The following is a 25743-nucleotide window of genomic DNA, read 5'->3' on the forward strand; positions in this document are numbered from 1 at the left end:
TACAGGATCAGAACTGTACACAAAAGTTTAGCCTTCATGTGAGTAAGTAGTGATGTGGAATATATATATTATTGAAGGGCTCTGTTTATATTCATGGTTCAGATTATATTTTAAAGATCATGGAGTGCCTCTGTATGAAGAGCCCGTTCCCTGCCCCCCTTCAAGAATTTTCTTGGCTCTTTTTTTCTAGCACCTCGCTAACTTTTACCAAGAGGGATTACATGGTGTTTTCTTCTTCACCGTTAAACCTTACTGGATTCAATCCTCATATTCTGGCCTTGTGTTTGGAGAAAAAAACCAAACATTTAAAAAGTTAGATGTCTCATTCCTCTGTTTATTGATGAGAGCTGTATTCTGGATGATAAAAAGCAGAGGAGATGCAAAGGGTTCCTTCATAAGAAGAGAACAGTAGGAACAAGACTCTTGAGGACTGCCCCCATCTGTAGCTGTTGCAGAGAAAGCAGACCTTGCTAAACCCTGTGCATAGGTCAGAGATTTCTCGCAGCCTGAGAATTCTTAATGGGAATCCATTTTCCCCTCTAGAGATAGCCAAAGCAGGAGTGAGCTGACTGGCCATTAAATGAACACAGCTTTAAATGTAGACAGGCATTTAAAGCCTTCTGCTATATAAATTAGAATTGCTGCTTACAGGATCACATTTTCACAGAGTATTTTTCTTATAAAAAATGCAAGGAGCCTAAAAGTGGTGCTTTTAGACAGTATTTAGAAAGATACATTATGCTCTTAGAAAGGAAAAGAAATGCTGTTTCTTTCACACACGCACTTTAGTTTTGCAGTGTCTTTCTGCATTCACTGTTTCATTCATTGCAGGAGAGTATAATTTGTAGCAACTTTCTCTTCTTATGAGACAAAAAAAGGGAGAGAAAAAGCCAGGGCTTTTGGTTTTGGGGGTTTTTTGTTAACTGGTCTGGAGAAAGTGTGTGCATTGGTGGGAACTTTAGACAATAACGGTAAAAGTTGAGATATCTGCGTCACCGATCTGTCTGCACTTATGTGAAATTCAGCTAATGACAATGTAGTTCCTGATCACTGAATGAAGTACTTAAATTAGAAAAGACAACTTTTGCCAGGAAAGATGGAAGATGAAATAGGTTTTGTCTCCTTTATAAAATATCATTGTGTCATTAATTCAAAGCTTTTATGTGATAGATGAGCCTGTATATGTCATACAGGAAAAACTTGCCAAAGCTTACCAGAAACTCTCATAAACTCTCCATATGGAGAAATTCTACCATAGTAACTTTCTCAGACCAAAGAGCTTAGAAGTATATGCTATCTGTTGATAGCATTGACAATCAGTACACAATGAGATCCAAGTTCTTCAGGTTTGTCTTTGATTTTACAGATGCTGGGATTTGGCAGAAAATTTTTTTCCATTCAAATTTCAGCACAGTAGGCTAAAGGCTTCTTGCCATCCAGGGAGGTGAAATAGGGGACAGCAAAATGTTGGTAGGCCAGCAGTTTTTCCCCTTGTCATTCAGGTTTCATTGTCCTGCGATTCTGAAATTTCAGGCTGCTTGGCAATGTAATAATGACATTTATCTGAATGAAACAAGATTTTTTTTTTTTCTTCTTCTTTTGCTTTTTCTACGACTCTTTATTTTCTTCTCTCTGTTTTTTTTTTTCTTTCTTTTTTTTTCTTTTTTCTTCAGTGCTAGTAAGCGTAACAACTCCTGGAATAACATACTTTAGGGATTATGAAATGAAGTTTTGGAAGATTTCTGTGGTTTGAAAGACACTGAAATGTCCAGTAGACCAGAGAGACTTATAAACAGTTGGCTATAAAATATGATAATAGCTGTTCATCCCAAACGTTATTGTTACCTCTCCAGAATTCTCCAAGAGGACTTTCATGGTCAAGTGGCATTAGTCATTTAGAGTATGTGGTAAAATATTTTTGCTGTTGTGTTGGAGAAGCACAAGAAGTGAGGACTGAAATTACTTCCACACTTGCCTTGTGTGTCTGTACATAGATTCAGAGGATAATTCTCTTATGTAGGCCCTCAACTCAAAAGAGAGAAAACAGTTGCTGTGGGGCTGGTGCTTTGGTTTTTCTATAAGGGTGGACAGTCATATCTGAGATGGGATAAGCTGCTGGTGGAGCCATGGAGGGTTCTGCTCTGGTGAATGAGAGAAGCTCTAGCAGCATAACGAGAGGGACAAGGCACTTTGGATTGATTTCATGTTTGCAAAACTGAAATATTTCCAAACCCCACTGCAAATCGGAGATGATATAATATGTAAGACTTAACTTGAGAAAATTTAACTTTTTCTTCAACACCAAATTCATTTTGACGTTTATTTAATTTTTAGATTATTAGTGTCATGAAAGTAGTAGCAGTTCATGATGTGCTTGATGCTGTCATACAGTCTAAATACTCAGCTGAAATAGTCAAGTGATTGTTGTATCTTGTCATTATGGGCTATCAGTGGAAGTCTGCTGTCAGTGATGGTATGAATGAATATTGGGAACACTCATGAGTGAGCAAAGTAAAATGTGTTTTACAACAGATGTAAAATATTTTGATTTAAGAAAAAACACTTTGAGTGTTATTTTAAATTAGTCAATAATATTTAGCAAAAGCACAGTGCCTTCAAAGACATACTACAGTAGAGAATTGTTTTAATGGAAATTTTACTGTCAGCTGTAGTAGCAGGTGTTGTTTTCAGGAAGGCTGTCACGGCAATTTATATACATATATATTTATATATAGTGAGTATCTCTGATAGAGTGGTGGAAGTCAGCAAGATAGGATAGGTTAACATAAGAAAAGCAATGCTAATGAATAATAACATGCATTATGCCATTAATGATAATTTCTCCCTTACAGCTTTGGAAAATAAGGGGGAGGTCACCAGAGAGAAAAGAGAACAAACAAACGAACAACAACAACAAAAAAAAGTGAGCCCTCCTCTCTCCCTCCTCCTCAGGCATCCTACATCTGAAATCCTTTCTCTTGTTAGGAAACTAATTATATGGAGGTTGCTAACCCAGTTCTCTTTCAAGTACTAAAATAATGGAGAATCTTTCTCAGTCCAGGTAGCAATTAACAGTCACCTAGTTGTAAGGCCAGCACTATCCTGTTGGCAATCTGTTCAGGGAGCCCTTCTGCGTTGATTTGAATGGGAGCAATAGAAGAAGAGTTCCCATTAATTCCTGATGAATTTTTTTTAGTTCTTCATCACATGCCTGATTTCCCCCATAGTACGCTGCTTTTTCTCATGCCACCTGTCTCTGTGCTGGCTACTGTTCATTTTGCTATCTGTTGTGTAAATTCATTAACAGAGCTCATGGTTCTGCAAGATGTATAGTCTTCCCTCCCTTTGCGGGCTGACTGACACCATCATTAATACCTCCACTCAAGTCCGGGGACTATGTTTGGGTGAAGTAGCCGTGAGCGAGAGGAACAGTCTGTCCTTCCTCTGTGAAGTGTCGAACATGCTTTTGGTACTTCATGTGACGGTAAATAGATAAGCTGCTTTAATAAACCAGTTTTAGCATGTAGCCAAATCACCACAGTCTAGAAGGCTGTTCCTCATTCTTAATGTTTTTGGAAAGCCAGAGGCTAATTAACTCCACTCCTATTGGAAATAAGAAATCTCTGCAGAAGCTACCAAACATATCTTTAATTATTGCATGCTCTGAAATCAGAACTGTGTGTGGTTTATGAAGTCAGCTATTCTGCAGCAGCATCTATTTAAATTAGTTTATTGAAATGAAATTTTAAAACTTAGCACTGGAGTGTATTGTTATGGTTGGCCTTGTTAATCATAAATGGCTAACTGACAGGTTCCAGTGTGTCCCTTCACTTTCTCGTTCCTTTCTTCTTTACTCATGGACTATAATTGGTTAGTAGGATGCTCATGCTGAGAAGGATCTTTACAGATCTCCAGGACTGGTCATGATGTGTCCATGTATGAACACACAATTTCATGTGCCTGAAATCAATGTCAGAATTTCCTCACTGCAAGCATGACCTGCTTGATAATGAAGTAAAACATTAGATGACTGCTTATAGTATTTTTTTTTTTTACCCAAGTGCAAGAAGAAGCTTTTAAATGAATGAAAATTAAGGTTTTTGTGGAATTTTTCTCTTCATTCTGAGCAGCCCATTTTGAACACTTGCATATTACTGAGAAGTCTGTGACTGAATTTGGGGTTTGTAGGAAAACAGGTAACAGAGGGAAAGACTATAGTTAAGGTCATGCATTCTCTAAATTTGTAGAAAAGAAGTGGAGAAAAGGAAAGAGAATCATACGGGGAAAAAATAAACATAAAATTATTTTATAATCAGGAAAATTATTTATTTCATGTGATTCAAATAATAGCAGGATTTGTCCTGTTCAGAAATACTTACAGTTTGCCTGAACTCTCTTTCCCTTTTACTCTACTAGTATGTATTTTATGGAGATGACACTTGGTGATATTGACTGCTAGAGTATGCATGAAAGTCCTGGTAACATGAACAGTCCCCCAGAAATTTGTGGCTCAGCACCCAGCCTTTTCTGGGTCTGCTGTGGAACATCACATGCTCCATTTTTCACTTTAGCATCACTCCATTTGGAGAAGGAATACAAAAAGAGGAGGGAAGTCTGTGCTATGCTTGAGAAAGTCAACGTCATTGAAGAAGTGCTTGTAACAGTTTCTAAATTTTCTTTTCAGACAAAACTGGCTCATGTATTTAATTATTAACTTCTTTAATTATTTATGGATTTGGAACCAAATGTTCATGTCTCTCTGTAAATGATTCTTCAGGAAATCAAAGCCTTCTCCGTGAGGACCTTGAAGCATGGACCACTTTATGGCAATGCTTTCTGTTGAAAGCCTGATTTAGATTGCTGTCTTGTTTTATCCTTATTATCACTGTTTTGTTTCATCCTGTGCAAACCAGTAAGCCATAATTGTCGATGTACATTTTTTGGGGCCTCTGGTGGTTTGCTTAAGAATTTTGGAAAATTGACAAAAACTTTGTGGGGCTTCTAGGGGGAGAAAGGGGAAGGCAGCAGGCAATTTTATCAGTACCAGGCTTGGCTGAGTGCTGTACGACTCTGTATACTTAGGTAAGCTCTTGTATGTGTATTGTTATATTTGTCTATGGTGGACATAGATGTAAACTTGGTGACTTCTTTTGATCTCAGTTTGCCCTTGGGCTGTTCTGTAGGTGGGACCACATTGCACCCTTACAGCAGCAATAGCAGTGGCAGGACGCAGAATCAATGTGTGCCACCAACAGGAGGCGGCCGCAGTGCATGGACAGTTTTCTGGTAGCTTATGTGAAATGCTCCATATTTCTTGTCCCAGTTTCTGTATATGGGTAGCAGATAGTTAACAGAGGAATTATTAGTCACTGGCCATTCTGCTGTCAACCTAGAGGACATGGAAAGTGACCCACTTCCCACTTCTCTAGGTGACATTTCTTTTTGAAGAGTAGTGCTTATACTTTGTTCATTTTTATAGATAAATACAGGAGGACTTTAAAGGATGGTTACCCTACTCCTCCCATTAGTACTACCCTTATCTTAAAATACATAAATAAATAAACCCCCTTTATTCTTTAAGTTGGTTTGGTTCTCTCTAGTTATTCTTTGGGGATTTAAAATGTGCAATTTTGCATATTCATATATACAGAATTATATACTTGTAGTGATTGAAGGCTTTTTTAATAGTGTGAAAAATTTTCATTTTAACTCTGCCATCCATAAAAATTGGTATAATTTACATTCAGTGTTGTCTTGTGTTTTTGGTGTTCTCTGTGTTTGTGTGGGCTTTGGGGATCAGCTTTATGCCACTACAATTGTTGGCAGGTATTCAAGCCTTAAAATAATTGCCCATCTGTGTAACTTCCAGTGAAAAATTAACCATTCAGAAAGAGTAGCTGTGACATAATGTGAAGTCTGATTTGACAACATGTAAGATAACAGAGGAAAGTGAGAGGTAACACAATAGACAGTCTATCAAGTAAGGTTGTTCATGCATCTCTGAATTCATGATTCATGGAAATGGTAAATTCAAGAATCAAGAGCCAAAAATATCCAGGCAGAATTTAAAGAAAACTCTGAAGATCAAAGGAAGATGTAATCAAATGTTTCGTAGCAGAAAGAACTGTATAGGGAGGAATGCAAAATCGGGGGCGGTGGGGGTGGGGGCTGGAGGGGAAAGAAAAAGTAGTGTTTGAGAGAAATAGTGAGAGAAAAAGTGTGCTTGCTATCTGTGGGCAGCCAAAGTTACGTGAGAGTCAGCTTTCTGATAAACAACTATTGTTTCTGATTAGTGATTAAGGGAAGATAATAGCAGAAAATGCTCTTTCTGTGAACTCTTAACTCATTACTTTGATGAACGTCAATATGCTGATACAGGTTTCTTCTGTAGCTACATGTTTGAATGTTACCTGTTTGCTCTACTCCATTCAGAGTGAACTGAAGAAAAATAACTTGACTCTGGTGGGGTGGTCAGTGCTGTGTGTGGCATCCACCTGCGCTTGAAGCGGATAGACTAGACAGGAATATCTATCTTACAGAAACCAAAAATTTTTTACCATTAATGAATTTTTTCCCCCATATTATAACCTCATGTTTCTGCAGGGGCTGAGGTAAGACTGTCATTGGAGAAGTTGGCATGGTTAAAGATAGAGCAGCAGGGTAAAGTGTGACCAGCTGTGTGTCCCTGCCTGCCTGCCGCTCTTACCCCGCCACCGCCAGCCAGGTCCACGGTGCAGGTTCTCTGTATTTGCTTCACAGTGCCTGGGTGGCTTAGCCTATATGCCTCACAGCGGTTGTTTGAGCAATCCTGGTTGACTTTGCACAGAAGTGGATGACAAAATGCTTGTGTGAGCTGTGTTTTTGGCATGACCCGTATGTTAGCCCTTCTGACTGCTCTGCCTGCGGCTTTGTTGGTACTAAATGTGCAGCCATGCAGTTTTCGCAAGCCGTAAAGCTTGGATGGCTTTTGGAGGGAAAAGCCAGATACAGTAAGAGACGAGGAGAGAGACAGACCTCTTCCTATTACAGAATAGCTAATAACCAACTTGTTACAGCAGAAATGTCATTATTTGGAAGATACGGCCTGAAGTCCCAGAATTGAATCAAGCAGAGCAGGCTTTTATGTTTTCGTCTTTGCAGCCCTCACAGTACTTCCCAGCTCCATGTTATGGAGTACTTGGAGGTGGTTGAAAGACCTTTGGCTGCACCAGAAATTCCAGCTATGTCAAAATTGGGCACTCTTGTTTCCACTGTGCTTGAAAAATATGTTTTCCGAATCAGCTCTGCTATGCATCTCTAAAATGAAAGGGTGGGGCTTGAACTGTTGGGGTAGAGCTGTGTCTGTGTCTGTGATGGCTGTATAACCACAGCCTGAATATTTTCCCTTCTCACCTCTGGGTCTTAATGGGAAATTCACTGGGAGCACAAGTGATATTGTTTTGTCCATTTAGCAAATAACACAGGATAATTTGGGAAAGTGTCTTAGGAAAAAGACCTTCTAGTCTGTTAAATTGCCTTTCCAATGAACTTTCCCGTAGTATTAATGTTTTGGATTCAGTCCTGTTGCAGAAATGCTTAGATATGAAACGTCTGCAATTTGTGAATGATGCATTACTTTGTGCTTGTGTGTTTGTGATATAGTCCCACACATGACTCACATCCAAGGAGAGCATATGTTCACAAATAGTCAAAGAAAAAGAAGTTACTTGCTGGGTCAGTGACTGATCTTCAGATCTACAAATCCATATATATCCTGCCTCCTCTTGTGCTTTGATTAAATGCTCTATTACATTTGGGTCTCTGAAGGGGTGTGTGTATATATGTATATGTAAATATACATATATTTGTGTATATATAGGAAATGTGTGCATATATGTGTGTGTATAGGCATATATATGTATCTTATATGTATATATAGGTGTATAAATGTATATGTACATACTAGTTCCAATACGCAGCTTTCATGGCTTGAACCATTGCTAGTAAAACCTGTCATCTAGGACACATGAAATGCACGAGGGAAAACAAAAATCCCAAAGAACTCCACTTATTAACTAAAAAGTAGCTTTATCTGTTTACTGATTTGTAAATTTACATATTTTTTTCTAAACGCCAAATCTCTGAATTTCAAACAACTTTTAATTTTTTTCTTCATTAGACTTTTTCTGAAGGTTAACCTGTTGCATTAAGTAAACAGTGTAAAATGTTGAAAAGAGTAAATGATGGAGAAACACATGAATACATCTTACAGAAGAGTCACCAGAGCTCTGGTAAGGCAGAAAGAAAGAGAATGCACAGCTCCTCTTCAACACATCATTGCATTCCAGGTGCTTTGATCAGTGTGTCAATTCCAATGACAGCTTTAATAGCTTGGCTGCGTACAGGATTTTGCAAGAGCAGCCCACAGTGAATATGTATATAGTGTATCAATTTAAATACTGCTACCTTATTTTCTCATTTCCATGTCCAGGAAGGTATGTTGTGGACAATAGAGATTACAGTGGAACAGTAATTATCAGTTACTGGTTCACTGTTGTTAAGATTGTAGATTCTTAATTTTTTTTCCCTTATTCTGTAATATGTACTGCGTATTAAACCATCTGAGGTGTTGCACAAGTTTGACAGTAAAAGCCGAGCAAACTTGTAAATATGAGTTGTTGTGTCATTAATCAGTAACGATGTTTGACTGAGCAACTTAGACATTCCCTATGCAGCTAGAAGCAGTAGGCATCCTCACAGTGATCATGACCACAAGAGGCTTAGCTTGAGATCAAATTTGCTTGCATTGACTTAGCAGAATTATTTTGAGAGTGTATGGCTGCGTTCGCTTCTTTACTTATCTCTTGGGTACAGGAGTGATGCTTCTCAGAAATTGTGGTTTGTTTCACCATCTATGAAATTACAAAAATGGGTTATTTTAAGAGGTCTACAGTAGCAAAGGTGTCACTGCAACACTGTAACTGCTGTGTTAATGGTGTGAACTGGGTCAGCTGTTATTTGAGATATCTTAAACCTGTGTACACAGTAAACAATGCTGGTTTTAAACTTCTTAAATGTGCAAAAAGTATCAGGTCTTAACAAAACAAGCCACATTCCAATTTACCAGGAGGTCATGACCTAATTAGAGCAGTAATGTCCCACCACCAAAGAGTACTCACGAGCTTCCTTCCACTTGTACAAACAAAATCAATAAATCAGCTAGAAGCCTTCGTTTTAGAACAAAGGGAGGATAATGTAAGTCCTTGGATGTTGGATTATATAATGCTACTGACAAGGCCTAAAGCCAAATAAAACCCTCTTGTAACATTGTGTTTTGCTCTGAGCAACGTAACCTACTAATTTAGCTATAAAACTGTTTTTTTTTTCTGGTGTCCAGGTAAGGTGAGGAAACAAATGTTCCGTTTCATATCTAAAATAGCACACGTCAGCATATTTCTCTCTGCCTCATGAGCTTCAGATGGGGACTTCTGTGGATCATCCCTCTGAGCAGAAATTTCTATTCAGAAAGGTTAATGGGGTGCCCCCCTCGCTCATATCTCACGAATCCGGTTGGTGCTAGGTTTCTCACCTGATTGGGGATAAACATGAACCGTCTCTGGCCTCTCACTGTTACTGCCTTCCAGAAGCACTGCAGGTGCTGCGGTAAGTCTGGCACTCGGGCACGGTGTGGTTCGGCCGCAGGGTGCTGCCCGGCATGGTGCTGCCCGGCGTGGCCCTGCGCCCAGCCCTCCGCTGGTGGGGCTCCCCTGCACCCCGGGAGGCTGCAACACCGTTTCTCCCTTGGCTTCCTCTGGAATTTTGCCGGAACCAGGCCTCTCCTCCAGCTTCAGAAACAGTGCTTCACCGTCCGAATTCTGCGTGTCCTCAGGGTGGGGTGCTGCAGTCTCCCGTGTTCACTTCTCTTGCACCTCTGCCGGGGAGCACAGCTGGCGATACACAAGCTTTGCATGGGTTTCCAAACGCTTTTCTGGTGCAGTTAAGAGGTAAACACAAGATACTATGGAATGGCTAGCGCTAAAAAAAAAAACCTTTCTAAGCACAGCACCGTTCCTCTCACTCACCAGTGTCGTGGGACACCGTCCGTGCCGAGGAAGGCAGGTTATCTTCCTCCTCCTAAGGTGCTGAGGAACACCTTGGGTAGGAGGGCACCTGCCCTGCTGCCACGTTCCAGTCATTGCTGTTGCTCTGCCTAACCTGGAGGTGGTGGTTGCAGGTGCCAGACTGGTGAGTGGGCCACCGAGTGACAAACTTCTTCAATGCCCCATTTCTCTCTAGACAAGTCAGTCTGAGGTGAGGGCATCTGCTCCAGGGACAGATGCTTGGCCAACCCTCCTCCTCAGCCCCTGGCACACCAAGTGGCCATGGGCAGCATGTACCAGGGTGAAAGCAAAGTAGGTCTGCCACCATCTCCCATTGCTGCAGCAGGAAAGGCTGAAGCTTGGGGCTGGCACTCAGTGTCCAAACCCAACAGGTCCAGGCTCAGCACCTGACCCTGTGCTGCAGGTTGGCAAGTTGCTCCCTCCTTACAGCAGAAATGCAGTTCTCTTTCTAGGCTTTGTGCAGCTCTCCTGTAGGGGAGAGGGTTTGTTTCCTTCATAGCTGGTATATTTATAGGTGTTGAATAACCTGAGATACAATATTTTGCTAATATTAATTAAATCTTGGATCACCTAGGTGTCAACAGAGAATAATTTTTACTTTTCATTGTCCTTCAGAAAGGACCGTGAAAAAACATGACAGGTCATAGTTTGGTTATTAAAGATATCATGTACAGGGAAAATGAACTATGTGAAAGGTATTGGATAAAAAAAAAAAGACTTGTAAAGAGCTTAATATAAATATTATAATGAAATAATACAAAATAAAAATCTTATAGAAGTAGCTCAGTTGCATAATTCCTACATATAATTATTCCGTGATAGCAAAATAAAGTAATGCCGTATAGAAAAGATATGGAAGACTCCACAGGGAGTAGGAACCGAGACTGTGGAAGTATTTAGATGACTTTTCAGAGGAAATGGCAAGAGAAACTGTTGAGAGAGTAAACTCGTTTTGTGAAATTATAATCCAATACACCATCTGGGAATGTGCACAGTTCCAGCTGAGCAAGAAGTCTTAGTGGTTTACTGTGATAAATACTAACTCATTGTAAAATCCCATTTTCCTGATGCTGTTAATTTATTTCTTTGGTTGAGGGAAAAAAATAGACATAAACGTACGTAGCTTTATTTCTGAAAAAGAGAGTACTAAGGGTAGAGAATAAATGAAAATATTTTCAGTACCTTAAATTGCTAAAAATTCATCATTTGTCAGGAACAATAATTAGTGTCTTAACTACATTACACTACATGAAATACATTAGTTTAAATGTTGGACACAAAATGCATATTTTCATTTATATATTTTAACTCAAGTTGATGAAATTTGCTCTGCTATGGGATGCCTATAAAATGCCCTTTGCAAAATTTGTTATTTTCAATATATTTATAGTCCAGCATGTATCAGAGGACCTGGATGAAGTCCTGAATTTAAACCTAATCTATTTGTTTTTAACATTAAGTGAGAAATAAGGTGTTATGCAGACCCTGGCTTTTGGACGCATTTCAACCCCAAGTTAGTTACCTTTGCCAAGACAATTCCTTTTTCTCATGGGTTAACAAAATGGGAAAGCCTCTGACTTGTTGGATAAAAACAACTTTAGCAATCAAATGTGAGTGTGTTAGTGTGCACTAATCATTATGCAGCATACAATTTATTTTTCATTAGTACACTGGGCACATAAGGTCAAATCGTATTGTCTATAATAAAGCAAAACGCTTATTGACAGTTACAGGCACTTTGCTTGTGCAGCCTCTGAAGTTTGTTGTTGATGTATATATTACTGTCTTTTTAAACTCGGTTTGTTACATCAGCAAGTGATTTGTGGGAAGAACAGCTGCTGGCTTGTCCCCCCGTGCATACCTGAAGCCATCGCACAGCCTTGTGTGTGACTTGGTCTGTCCCTGCTGAGACGTTCCAGGGACTGGGTGCTCCTGCTGCCCTCCGGTGCTGCCCCTGCTGCCCCAGGGCCCCAGCTACCCATGCAACACTGGGTGATCGTGGGGGGCCCTCGCAATCACCTTCTCCGCAAAAAGAAATCCCGGTCACGCCCAAATCCCTTTCAGCGGATGTTTTTCCTCATCAATGTTATTCAACCAAAACACTGAACAAAATGGATCCCCTCTCAGTTCTGCCTGCTTTTGCTGTTCCCGTGCCCATCGGGGTCTGCTCCTCACCCATTCCTTCTGCATTTGTCACACCCTGCTGAGCACTCCCCAGGGCTCTGAGCTCTGGTGCCCTTCCTGACGGAGAAATGCTAGAGGGTTGCCTGATCCTTGGCTTCTGAGCTCATGAAGGGGCAGGCAGCCCCCCTCGCCCCCATTGCAGTTTGGGGGAGCAGAGGAGGGAGATGGCAGTGCTAACTGTGGCCCATCTCATGCAAATCATGTAAATACAAAGCAAGATGCAAAATGGCAAGCTGACTGTCATAAAGTTGTCAAGCGAATAAGTATGGCAAGTTAGGATTGCGGTTGAGGGGTTTTTACTGAGCAGCTTTGAAGCACACCGAGTCTGTGAGTGAATACGTTTTTTTAGCTCTTTGGCCAAATTCTTAATTGGTACCAACACAGTGATTTCCAGGGGCTGCACTGAATTATGCTGTGGTAGAACCAGGATATGTGATATATAGAGAAGAGGACTAAGAAAAAAACTTGAGATTTTGAAAGAATCGTACAGACAATTGGATTTGAGTATCTGAAATAGGGAGTTTCTGTTTTGTTTGATCTTGGCTTTCCTTCTAGTGCAACAGGTCCTACCTATCTTTGAAGTTGGTTTGGGTGGAAAACTGTAGCTTATTTTGAATCTTTTTTTTTTTTTTGAGAGCAAAACATTAATAAAAATGTAAAAGAACAAAATTATACCTATTCTTCTCTTTTTAATACTATGTTTCACTCTTCAGTAGTTTTATAGTGGTCAAATGAGATTAGTGATAAATTTGGCTCGTCATTCATTTTTTCGTATTTCCTCCTGGACTGCTTAAGAGCTTGATTGTGGACAAAGACTGCAAGGTGCTAGATAATGCACAAATTAAAAAAAAAAAATTTAAAAAAAAATCTGTTTCTTGCAGTCAAGCAGTTCAGTCCCATGTCTGTCTCACATCAAACAAGCTCTTAGGAGATGAATATTGTTAATAACAGTTTTTTAATTGCCTGCTAATAATTGGAGATGTATAAATGCCAGGAGAGCTGCAGGTGAGGAAAAATAAATAATATGCCATAAGAAAATATTTAATTACAGTACAAAATTGAGATAGCAAGCGGGTTTTTTTTTCTGTGTGCAGGGAGGAGTGGAATTGGTAGCAGCAGCTATAATTCATGATAGGTTAAGCAATATGAAGAAAAAGCTTTCATTTGTAAACACTGTCAAGCCCAGGGGGAAGCAATTACTGATGAGAAACAATTTTCTTTCATGTCAATCTCATCATGAGGGGTTTCTTTTTGTTTTTTAAATAAGGGTTGCTCTTTTTCCCTGTTTTCCCCAGAAACCAAGAAAAGTGACATGCAATATAATGTAGATATTGAAGAGGAAATTCAGCTGTCAGCTTCATGAACAAATTAGTACTCATTAAACACACTTAGATCTCCAAAGGTATTTTTTGCAAAGGGAAGGGCTAGATTTCATTTCTGAGCGCAGCTCTGAGTCAGTACATCTACAAGGTGTTACTAGACCGGTAAAAGCCTTTGGAAGCCTGCTTGCCACTGAGGCACCCTCCTAGGTACAACTTTGTCCCATTTCTTCTTGCTGTGTGCATGTGTAGTGCACACATTGCCATTGGCCTATACCAGTCTCACATGATCTCTCTCTGACCATCCCAGCTGTGATGGCTGACTATTCTGGAGGAGTAAAACCCAGCACCTATCTGTCCTTACCCACCTGCTCACAGGGTGAAGCCTCAGCGTCTGCTCACTCCTTCCTTGTGCCCCTGAGGGACTTACTCCAAGTTGCAGTCCTCAGGGGAGGAGACCGAGTCTGGTGGGGCTGGCTACAGAGACATGTAAATATATGCTAACTTTTTGGGGGGATGAATAACCTGTAGAATTCTGTTTCAGCTGGTTTGCGTGCCGTGGAAGGGTTTCTGCTAGTCTTTTACGTTAGACCAAAGAACAAAAAACATCTTTCCAAGCTATTAGTGCTACCTTGTGTCTTTGCCATAATTAATTTGTTATTAGTTTTTATCTCAGTGGAAGACTCTCCCACCAGTTCTGAGCTTTTATGACTCATGTTTATGCATATGTCCTTGTAAAAGAACTACGTAAATAAGATGAATTTAGCTGCTGTGTGGCTGTTCTGTGCAAAATTTTCTTTAGCATTTTGAAAAACACGCTAGAAGGCAGTAGCTCCAACTCATTCTCTTTTACAGGAAAGACCTGCTTCAATTTGAACAGCTGGTAGATGAAGGTGTGGATCCAATAGGCAGAATTAGCAGGACCTCATTACTAGGAATATGAAGAACTAGCCAAACCATTTAGTGTGCAACCATTTGTTTAAAACCACTTTGTTACCTTGCAACTTCAAGAGGCTAATGGCATGCTAGTTAAATAATAAAATAAAAAAAAAATAGTTCCAAGGTAAATCACAAACCAGTATTTCAGAGAAAGTGGATAGGAACTGTAGTAAAGAGTGAAATTTATGGGCATGTGGCTCATAATTTGTGGGAATTTATAGGCCGTATGGAAGAAGAGCCAACACAGCATATGTAAAGAGAAGTCATGCTTTAGAAATCAGTGGAATTTCCCTGATGGTCTCAGCAAGTGTGTGGACAAGGGAAGTCTTTCATTAAAGACTCTCAAAGAAATTAAACTCCTGTGAAGTAAGAGAATAATCCATTGGTTGAAAGATAAAAAAGAAAAGGTGGATTGGTCAGTTTGGGTGAGTGAGAGGGCATCAGTGAAGTCCAATATGGGTGCCTGCAGCACAACATATTCATAAATCATACAGGAATTGTATTACACCATATTGTGGTGATTAATAGTGGATCAAATTCAGTGTAGAGAAATCTTAAATGATGCACAAGGGAGGGGAAAAAAAATCAAAACCTCAAAATGAGAAGTAGAAATTATTGGAAAAGAAATGGAAAACAGAGAAGGAAACGTCTGTGCCAGTTTGTAGGTCAGTGGTGCTCTCACATTTGGACTCTTCTTCCTTCTCCATTCATAAAGGTGTGGTAGATCTGAATTCGGTACCTAGAAGAAGGATTGAAATTATGGAGCAGTTTCCATTCTAGAGAGTCACCAGCTTAGGACTCTCCATGCTGGAAAAGTCAACTGTGAAGAAATGTATTTTCAAGCTGAGTTTTGTCAGCATTTACAACGGGTGCTTTCCCTGGATTGAAAATATAGTAATTTTATGTGCGTCTTTAAACAAACAAGCCCCCAGCACTAAAGAGTTTAGATATGATTTCAAAGTAAATTTTCAAGAGTGTTGTGCAATTACTAAACAATCTTACGTCGGACTTCTGTGATCTGTAGTTCTTAATTATGGCCATGTCTATTAGCTATTATTCTCATAGAATATGCCCCAGATCTTCTGCTGAGGGAGCTGCACAAATGTAGTGCGTATTTTAAAAGGATGAAAACCGGTATAAGCACAGACAGTGCTAAACTGAAGTCACTGCGTGGCTCAAGCTGATGGTAGTTTCTGGCAGAATCAAAAGTCCATCTTGCATCCTACAGTGTTGCTGGTTTTGTGTGAATTCCTGACCTGGGAAAGAATGCTGTTTACATTAAAGTTCACCATTTAAGCAGAGACAAGCATACTAGAAAAATCCTGGAGCTGCTTTTGCTAGAGTTGCATTTGATCTTGGACTGCACAGAGCACTGGGCACTGACATGTGGAGGGAAGGAGAGGTGTGGAGGGTTCTGCTAAGCAAAGCACTTCAACTTCCTTGCCTTTTTATAGTTATGGACAAAACAAACAGCAATCATCTCCCATAATGGTTCGGGCAGAGCCAGGAAATAACAAAATGTGTAAGCTTTTGTTTAAGTAAAGTATATTCTTCTATTTGTTGCTTCTTCATGCTTGGTTTTGTTGTTCCATCACCATTTGTTTAACAACTTGCTCTACTGGCTGCTATCTGGTGAAACACTTGAGTCTAGCAGATAGCAAAGCTCTTTTCCCTTTAAGAATTAATATATGGAAGGTTGGGGGATGGGGTAGGTGGATGGAGGAACTTAAAAAATTGCATACCATGTAAATACACATGGACAGCGTGTGTGGTGTGAAAGATGGAGAGCTAAGGGCAGCTGTGTTAAATGGAGGGAATGCTGATTTGGGGACTGGCTGTAGACCAGGGCGTTTTCAGGCTCAGATGCAGACCTGGTAAAAGTATGTCTGGACATAGTGGAAGAAGAGAAGTATATAGGCACATCTGGGTTTTACCAATGTGTTTGATCCTTCCTGCTACCAAAGATAGTTGGGTTTGTGATGAGGAGACCTTTAATGTTCACCAATAAGTTCCAGCCTTTCTGGTTCGGGATATTCGGTAAAAGCCTTTTAAATCAAAATTCTGCTCCTGTTTCAATATGTTTGGAAATGGAACTTGCTAAAACCTAATGACTACGCTCTACCAGCTTTCTTTACTCCACGTTTGATTGATTTGTTTCCTCGCTTGCATAAGCTGTTTAATATGTCAGGTACTAATTTCTTTTTTGTGTGTTGACATGCACTCTGCAGCACGTCTTCTGGTATTCGGCTATTGCACATGTGATAAATGAACATTGTAATGTCAGGCATACTGAAAATCATTGCTGTTAATATGCAAACAAATAACAAACCTGTAACCTCTCTAAAGGGAAAGCATCTCAGTAACTACAGGAATCGAAACCTTCACAATTTGGTGTTACCTTGTGAAATTTGCATTCAGAATGATAATTCAGGCTAATGGCTTCAGGCTCCCATGGGGCAGCTGAAATAGATTCTGAAATGGCAGAAGAAAAGGGTATAGTAAATAAACTCAATGAGCTGTCAAAGAATATTTCTATATCAAACAAGTCTCTCAACCTTTTTGTGCTTCATAATTTGACCTTTTCTGGCTGGTCCATTTTTTTGACTGAAGCAGATCACGAAATGAAACACATTAGGTATGAAATAATAATAATGATAAAGCATTTATATAGCCACTAAAACAGAAGGTGTTAGAATATTGTAGAGGGATTTCTATTAATTTACAGTACATTGGTGAGGGTAAAACACCCTTTGATTGCAGTTGCTAGGCAACCCTTCTCCGAGCTGATGTAGGTACCATTCCTGTTTGTTTAACACCAGCAGTACTGGAGTCTGTCAACAAAATATGCTACAGCAGCAGCAGGGAATAGCAAAGAAGAACAATTATAGCATCGCGGTGCTAAAGTATCTTTCTCTTGCATCCTTCAGGCATGAATAATACAAATGACACGTTGGATAAAATAAGCTTGTATTAGCCGTGTGTATGTTTTCACCTGTTGATCATAAAGTGCTTTGTATAGAAAAATGCTGTTATTCCCATTCTGCAGAGGTGGAAATGGGGCACAAAAAGGTGAGACTTTCCTATGAAAAGCTGCTGTAGCTGCTTGTTAGGCAGTGACAAGGCTGAAAGCAGAGCCCAGATCATCTTGGTCCCATGCTCAGTGGCCTGTGTAGCATTTGCAAGATGTACTGGTCCTCAGAGTCCTACAGTCCAACCAGCTACATAGGATGATTTTGTGGCATTTCTTTTATAGGAAACATCATTCCCATTCACAGGACTGTATCAGTGCTTAGAAAGAAAATAACCAGAGTGTTTGGAGAAATGTGATCTATGCTTCTGCATAAACACTGGTGTAACGCGTGTTTTTGTCATTTATACTTAATTCCCAGAATGTGCTTACTTATGTTATTTACTTTTACAATTAAAAATTAAGTATATTTTATTCCAGACAAAGGCAAGAGAACAGTCTGTTTGGATAAGTCCATTGAAAATTCATGTTTGGTGTGTTAAAGTATGGTGGTTTACTTCCAGAAGACCTCAGACTTAGAAGAACAAATGTATGCAAAAGCACTTGTTGCAAATGTATGCAAAAGCGCAAAGATCTTTGTCATTGGGAGTGGTGAAAATAACACATCTTTTGCTACTTTGTGGTGTAGCATATGTTGTGATGGCTTCTGGCATGAGGATGTGAATGAGGCAAAGAAATAAAAGGCGAAAGGGGTTCATCTTCCCACCCAATTTTTAAAATACAAATAATTAAATACGTAATTTAGAGAATATGAGGTCAAATAACTGTAGCTGATGCTGAGTACAAGGTAATAAGATCTGTGATAGTCTTCAATTTGTCTTTGTTTTGTTTCACAGGTGTGAGCAGGTTGTTTTTTTTTTTTTTTTTAAACCTCTGGATAGAGGAGGGAGGATCTGCCTTTTCCTTTGGGGCAAGAGAGAGTTTGGAGACAGTAGGTTCCCCTCTGCTGTTCTCCATGCAGCTTAAAAGGAATAATGATCTCTTCAGAAGAAATTAATCTGGATCTGGTGGTTTGGGTTTGTAGTCTGCACCCTGCAGCATGCATGCAGCTGTGGCTGCTGGTAGGAAAGCTGAGGTGTCCCAGGAGTGACATCACCAGGGCATCCTTAGCTACTCTGAGAAGTGCCTATTTCTGCAGTCAGGGAGGGAACAGGAGGACTGAGTGCTGGGGGAGAGCTGGGGCAGAAGTCCTCAAATAGTTTTAGCCACAGATATTCTGGGCTTGTTTTCCTAATTAATCAGCATATGGCAAACTTTCTTCCCAACTTCGCTATCATTTGAGGAATTCTGTGTATATGGCTGAGGGTCCGCTGGGTGATTGATGTTCTCAGTGGCGCATAGACAAGGGTTGCAGTGAGAACTCTAGGGCTGTGGACAGCCCCCTAAAGAGGTCAGAGCTGATGCATTGGTGAAAGTAGTGGGGAGTTTTCAGGACTGAAGTCCAGAAGACAGAGAAAGCGCACATGTCCAGATTTATTATATGAAATGGCTGGCTTAGAGTTTCATGATGTTTATTCAGATGCTAGCATTCGCAGTTTTTTTTTAAAGTTAGTAATAATGCAAGGTATAAACAAAATGGCTTTGCCGGGGAATTCAGATATTTCAAAGTGGAAATTTAGTCTGGTGATAAGTATATTTAAAGCTTATACAGCTCCAGAAGAATGGATTTGACCTCTTAAATAAGTTTACACATTAATACTATCTATCCGCTCAGAAGAGAAATGCGTGTGCTAAGGAGGAATGAGCTTTCAGTACAGCTGCAGCTTTGCAGATAGAAAATGTAGTCTTCTAAGTACCCACATAAGGGCCAATGCATGCTGATTATTAACTTGCCCATCAAGTCAATATTATGCTTTCATCAGGACTAATGGTGCAGATGCTTTACAAATACAAATACACAAATATTTATTAAGCAGGCCTTGCAATGTATTTCTGTTAATAACAATCTTGACCTCATTGTTTATCCCTTGCAAGAGTTCTTTTAGTTTCTGTTTTGTAGCATAATATCTGTCTTTTCTTTGTTTCCAGTTAATCAGTTCATCAGGTGGGGTTTAAGTGTTGTACTAATGAGGAGTAAGAGTTAGCTAATGTTCTCTGTAATGAAGATGACTTACATTATTTTATATGTTGTACATTTCTTTCATTTCCCTCCCCAGACGTGCCTCTGAGGTAGGACAGAGAAATTACTGTGTAGTTAAAAAAACAAAAATACACATTTGTATTTATGAACTATGTTTTCTTTAAAATGGCATTGAATGTATTTCATTCATGAAGCTTAAGGGAATAACTCCATTATGTCTAAAAGGACCTTTCAGAGCTCAGTTTTCATCATCCCAACTCTTAAAACCTCATGAAATGAACAGGTGTAGTGCCCTCAAGAAAATCAGCAGCTCTGAAGCCTGCTTTAACTTAGTGTTGGTATGATGTAAAAGAAATGCTCATTCTTCAGTTTCTTGGTGTGAGCGGCAATAGCTTCCTTTTCAGTTTCATGAAGCAGTGCAATACCTGGTCTCAAGGTGTATAGTCTCTCTTTTTTCATACATGTACTTTACATTAATAATAATGAGAATTACACATGTGGATTATGGTCAGGATATTTTGAAAAGACATTCAATAATTTCTAAGGTGAATTCTTATTTAGTGTTTCAAGTATGTTGAAAGGTACAGATGTCTTCAACCATGAGAAAAGGAAAGGAATTGTGGAGAAATTGGCTGTTTTCAGTACCCTATTTCAATGAGAATCTGATAATATATTAAAAAGACAAAAGCTAATCTTTCCCAGTCTGTAAAAGTCATTACCATTTGACAGCTGTTGGAGGGCTTGCATGAAATATATTAGAGGTCTCGGTTCAGTTTCTAGTGCATAGATGTCTTTAAAACACCACAGGCACCACAAAAATAATGGTGTTACAGCTCTTTTCTTGTGTTTGGAGCAGAAGATCTACTTGTTGTGGGTATGGAGGGGGAAGTTGAACCATTTCAGTCAACCAGGCATATCTTCTGTCTAGTAAGAAACATACATGATACTCTGGGATTTGAAGGAGAAGTGAAAAAGTGCTGAGGCAGCAATTGTAATCATCCAGTTCAAAACAGAGCGCTTAAGTTTGGGACATTAAATGCTGTGCTAATGTGCTATTTCAAGTGACAGGAGTGGGTGCATATATTTCTGTCCCTGAAATTGCTCATTTTTGCTTAGCTGAATGAACATTGTTCAAATCACAATTTTTGTCACTGTTAGTTTTGTTTCATTAGCCTTATTCTTAATGCAAAATGTTCTCATCAGTCTGTGATATTTTATGTTGAAATGATCTGTAGTCATCTCCAGATTGGTTTTATTTGGTTCCCCATCCACTAGTTGCTGTAATTTTCATATGTTTTGTTTAAACTTCAGAAATACTGGCCGGATCCTTGCCCATACGTTCATTCCCATTGCACTGCTGGGGAACAAGGCAGACCTGAAGTTGCCTCCAACTACAAGTAAATCAAGTATCCCAAAGGTGATAAAGGATAGGAATAATGCATCCAGCTAGAGTTGGGTGTCAGTCCTCAGCAGCATGAGCCACCCTTATGTTGCTCCAGATCCTGAACTCGAAATACTGTATTCTGCATTCAGAGTGCCTTAAGACAAAGGACATGACAATGTTGTTTTAGAGGTATCTGTGTGTCTCCTAAATGCTGTACTAAGCACCTTGTTGTCTTTGTTTTCCCGAGTCCTGAATTTGTGACTATAAAGCACCTCCTGTATAACTCCCTTCTGGTTTTACTTTTCACTGATTCCAATACATGGTCCTCCCCTTTGTTGTTTCTTCTCATCTGAGTCTCTCTGTGTGAAAACACACTTGGCAGATGCTGCAGTACACCTGTTTGCCTTTTTTTTTTTTCCCCTTCCTTCCTTTTCAAGGCAAAAATGATCCCCCTGACTTTCTAGTCATGTGTTTCAACTTGCTATTTATTTTCAGTACCAGCCAATTTGTGTGCTTGCCCTTCCTGTTCAATGGGGATTCCTTCTCCTGGAGCTGTGACTCGTTTTCTTTACACTGTGCTGCAGTTTCACTACTTCTGAAAACCAGACAGTAATACATGAATTTTATATGCATCCTACTGACCTCTGGAAACAGAGGAGGATAGGAACACATTCATGCAGGACAAGGATGAAAAAGCAGAGTCTGAGATACAAGCAAAAGGCAAGTGCTTGGTTATTTGAATATAACATGCACAATTGCTGTGGTTGACACCATTCAAAAGATAGAAGGGAAACTCAATTTAAAGGGAACACAATTAAAAAAATCTATTTTAGGAAAAAATTCTCTCCTAGTTGGCCTAAGGCCTGGTCAGATAATCTTCTGTGCCATGATGGACCTGCATGAGAGAGGCTGCCATTCCGACACTAAGCAGGCGCTGTTACCGAAGAAGAAAAATGAAAATTATAGGAAAGAGCAACTAGAGACAGTTGCAGCCTAACCTGGATCTGCTGCCATCAATGATGTTCTCCATACAGAGTGATCTAGAACATGCAGTGGTTATTCAAGGTCGTGAAACAGGCAGCTAATCGTGTCACCAACCTTTCTTTCTAATTTTCTAGTGACAAGGTTTTAGAAAGCCCATGGACTCCTGCAGTACAGGTGGTTTGGTCATGGTTGATAATGTCTGATGCTCTTTCTGACTCTTGCTTTCTTTAGCATCAGAGACTAAATGTATTTTTGTCAAGAAAAGTTATCTATTAACTTTGTGCTTTGCTTACATTTTTAAAATGTACTAAATATAAACCAATCTTGATTTACCACCCGTTATCCATTGTTTGTCAGAGGAATGACAAATATACTCGTCTAAGAAATGCTGAAGTAAGGAATCAGTGCACCCAGGGCCTAAATTGCTTTTGTGTACTACAGTGGATAAAAATCTAGAAAAAGAATAGAGTATTGATTTTCCTAATCTGTTTTGTGTTTGTATCAACAGACAATGCATACACATGCAATATCCGTACCAAAAAAGCTTCTTTTCCTTATAAATTTTCTTACATATTTATACATATATGCACAAAATATACGAAGATCTCACTTCTCTCACTTTCAATTTTTTTGCATTAAATCCTCATTTAATTTGACATAGAAAACTATAAAGCATTCCCTCAAAGTCATTATAATTTTTGTTATCATCACCAGACTCTAAAATCATATCTTAGGTTTTGCTGAGTCTGTTACTTAAGTAATATTCTTTTGGCTTAAAGACTGAATCTCATCTTGTGCTTTTATTTATGTTTGATTTGCTTCCTTCATGCTGAGTCTGGAGTGGTATATGCCTCTGCAAATGATTTGGGTTTGCTAATGCAGAGCAAAATAAGACATCTTATTTTCCCTCAACAAAACAGCAGAAATTAATATAAAATTGCTGTTCTACCTGCACTTAGAAGTATTTCCTAAATATCTGTGAAGCAACTAAAAAAAAAGCATCTGTTTTGATCAACAGTTAATATATTTCTATATTCCCATAATATATAGACTTGCTATAGCTCAAACTGTGGTCATGAGTAACCTTGCCTTTTGGGGAAATTCATTTAGAAAACCCTTATTTTGCTTTTTTATTATGATGGGACCTATCAGCTGCAGTCAGGTTAAGAACTCTGCTGTGCTTAACTGCACTCAGCGGCTGATGGGGGCAACTTAGGCTTTAAACAATTTTGAAGCCACTTGTGTTTGATCTAGAGCTTAACAAAAGTGGGTGGAAGGTCTGCAAGATTTGAGTGTATTGAGAACAGTAAGTCAGCAGGTCTTTGCAGAGCTAGGCTGGTAGTGACTCAGTGTGGGGAAAGCTAAAGAGAAAGACACTCCAGGGGCTGTTTTGCCTGAAACCCTCAAATCCTGAAGCTGAGAACAAGCTTCAAGTTTGAGGAAGTTTGGATTTGCCTTTAAATTTGCAACACAAGTTTATCTTTAATATTTTACAGCACCACTTCAATGTACTAAACACAGGAGAAGCAGTGAAATACTTGCAGCTGGGTATGATTAACATACATTTATGCCGCTAATTTAACACTATGCAAATCATATTCTTTCCCAGTTAGCTCACTGAGCGCTGGATGTGAGGTGTCTCTCAGCAGAGTGTGAGTCCTCTTTCTGTAATTGTTTCATGCTTTTCGCTTGCAGAAATTAAATTTGCTCTGTCTCGTCACACTTTTTACCATGTTTCTTTTAATCTTGTAGTTACTTGGGGAGGAAAGCTTCTAAGTGAGAAATGCAAACCCAACAAGTAATTATTTGAAGAAAAAGATTCTGTGAAGGGTTCAGATTTATTTCCTCCCCCCAAAGGCTCAGGGACTTTGATTTTGGGCCAGGCTTTCAAGATGTTTTTTGTTTACAAAGAGCTGAAGATGGCAGGGGTTATTTTGATCTCATATGGGTGTAAATCAAGAAAAACTTTGAAGTTTAGGCTGGGGTTAAAACCAGTGCAACTCTGATGAGACTCGAACTCCTGTTATTTCTGTAAGTGGTATGTGAGGAGCATGTGCTTGTGCTGGTGGAACTATGGCCTGCGTGGCTGTGGCTGGTGCCAGAGCCACCTCCCACGGATCACTGCATCTCCCTTGCCACCGAAGCGCCATTTCCTTTTCGGCATGTAATTATGTACACATTCACTTACCAAATGTCTAAAAGGAACTGAAGCAGCCGCTGAAGCACTGCTGACATTTTTCCTTTCTTTCTATTCGAAATGGACAAAACAACGCAGTGACTGCAGTGGAGCAGCTCATTACGAATTACTGCTATCAGGGCTCCCATTATAGCCCTGCTCACAACCCGACCAGCACAATGGACAAAATCACAGGTTTCCCTGATGGATGGTACCACTCTGCACTCACAGAAAGGCTCAGGGGCTAAGAGACAGCAGTGCTTTGTAGGGGAAAAAAAAGCACTTTGCAGTTGTTAGCACAAAACAAAATAACAATCCCTTCTGTTTAAAAGCAAAAAGCCCAGGAGAAAATGGCCCCACACTGAGCCCAGCTGTGATTTGTGTGCCACTGGGTTGCTGGGGGAGGGCAGGGGGGCAGGCACTGTTCTTCTGCCGTGACCTCGGCTGTGGGAGTCGCTCTGTTTTCCCAGCTTTTGTCGGTCAGAAATGAAGACCTGCAGGGGATTGTGCGAGGTCTGCATGGTTATGCTGTGGGCACTTTCTTTGCTAGAGATGTTTTTGTTGGGAGTGGTTTTACTTCAGTTGATGTAGTTGAGCTCACTTGTTACTGCTGTTGTCGACAGGTGGTACCCAGACGTAGGCTATCCATGGTTCTCCTGGTTGTGAGAGTGGGTTTTTACCCTTGTGTCGTGGTTTAACCCCAGCCAGCAACTAAACACCACGCAGCCGCTCACTCACTTCCCCCCCACCCAGTGGGATGGGGGAGAAAATCGGGAAAAGAAGCAAAACCCGTGGGTTGAGATAAGAACGGTTTAATAGAACAGAAAAGAAGAAACTAATAATGATAATGATAACACTAATAAAATGACAACAGCAATAATGAAAGGATTGGAATGTACAAATGATACGCAGTGCAATTGCTCACCACCCGCCGACCGACACCCAGCCAGTCCCCCGAGCGGCGAATCCCTGCCCCCCACTTCCCCGTTTCTGTACTGGATGGGACGTCACATGGTATGGAATACACCGTTGGCCAGTTTGGGTCAGGTGCCCTGGCTGTGTCCTGTGCCAACTTCTTGTGCCCCTCCAGCTTTCTCACTGGCTGGGCATGAGAAGCTGAAAAATCCTTGACATTAGTCTAAACACTACTGAGCAACAACTGAAAACATCAGTGTTATCAACATTCTTCGCTCTGAACTCAAAACATAGCACTGTACCAGCTACTAGGAAGACAGTTAACTCTATCCCAGCTGAAACCAGGACACCTTGAAAGACAGCATGATGATAGTGGTACACTTAGTGTGATCAGCTTGTGGAGAGAAGAGACTCTACAACCATCAGGAGAACTGGCATGCGGTTTCTGGTTTTGAGTAACATCTTCACGGTCAAACGTAGCCATAATAAACTATGCAATGTGAGTATCTTCACCTGTGGCAGGATTTTTAGTGCGGTAGCTGTAAACATGGGGAAGATCACTGCTAAAAAGCAGGTTTGCTTTTGAAGCTTTTTTAGTTATACACCAGCTTAAATAACTTTTAGACACTTTTGA

The 25743-nt window shown here is 40.0% G+C and overlaps 1 protein-coding gene across 2 annotated transcripts in view; it reads left to right on the forward strand.

Annotated features, from left to right (window-relative positions):
- Nucleotides 1-25743, forward strand: part of SMYD3 (SET and MYND domain containing 3) — a 446033-nt gene that overhangs the window by 153597 nt on the left and 266693 nt on the right. The window lies entirely within an intron of this gene.

Source organism: Harpia harpyja, chromosome 13, assembly GCF_026419915.1.
Source record: "Harpia harpyja isolate bHarHar1 chromosome 13, bHarHar1 primary haplotype, whole genome shotgun sequence".
NCBI lineage: Eukaryota > Metazoa > Chordata > Aves > Accipitriformes > Accipitridae > Harpia > Harpia harpyja.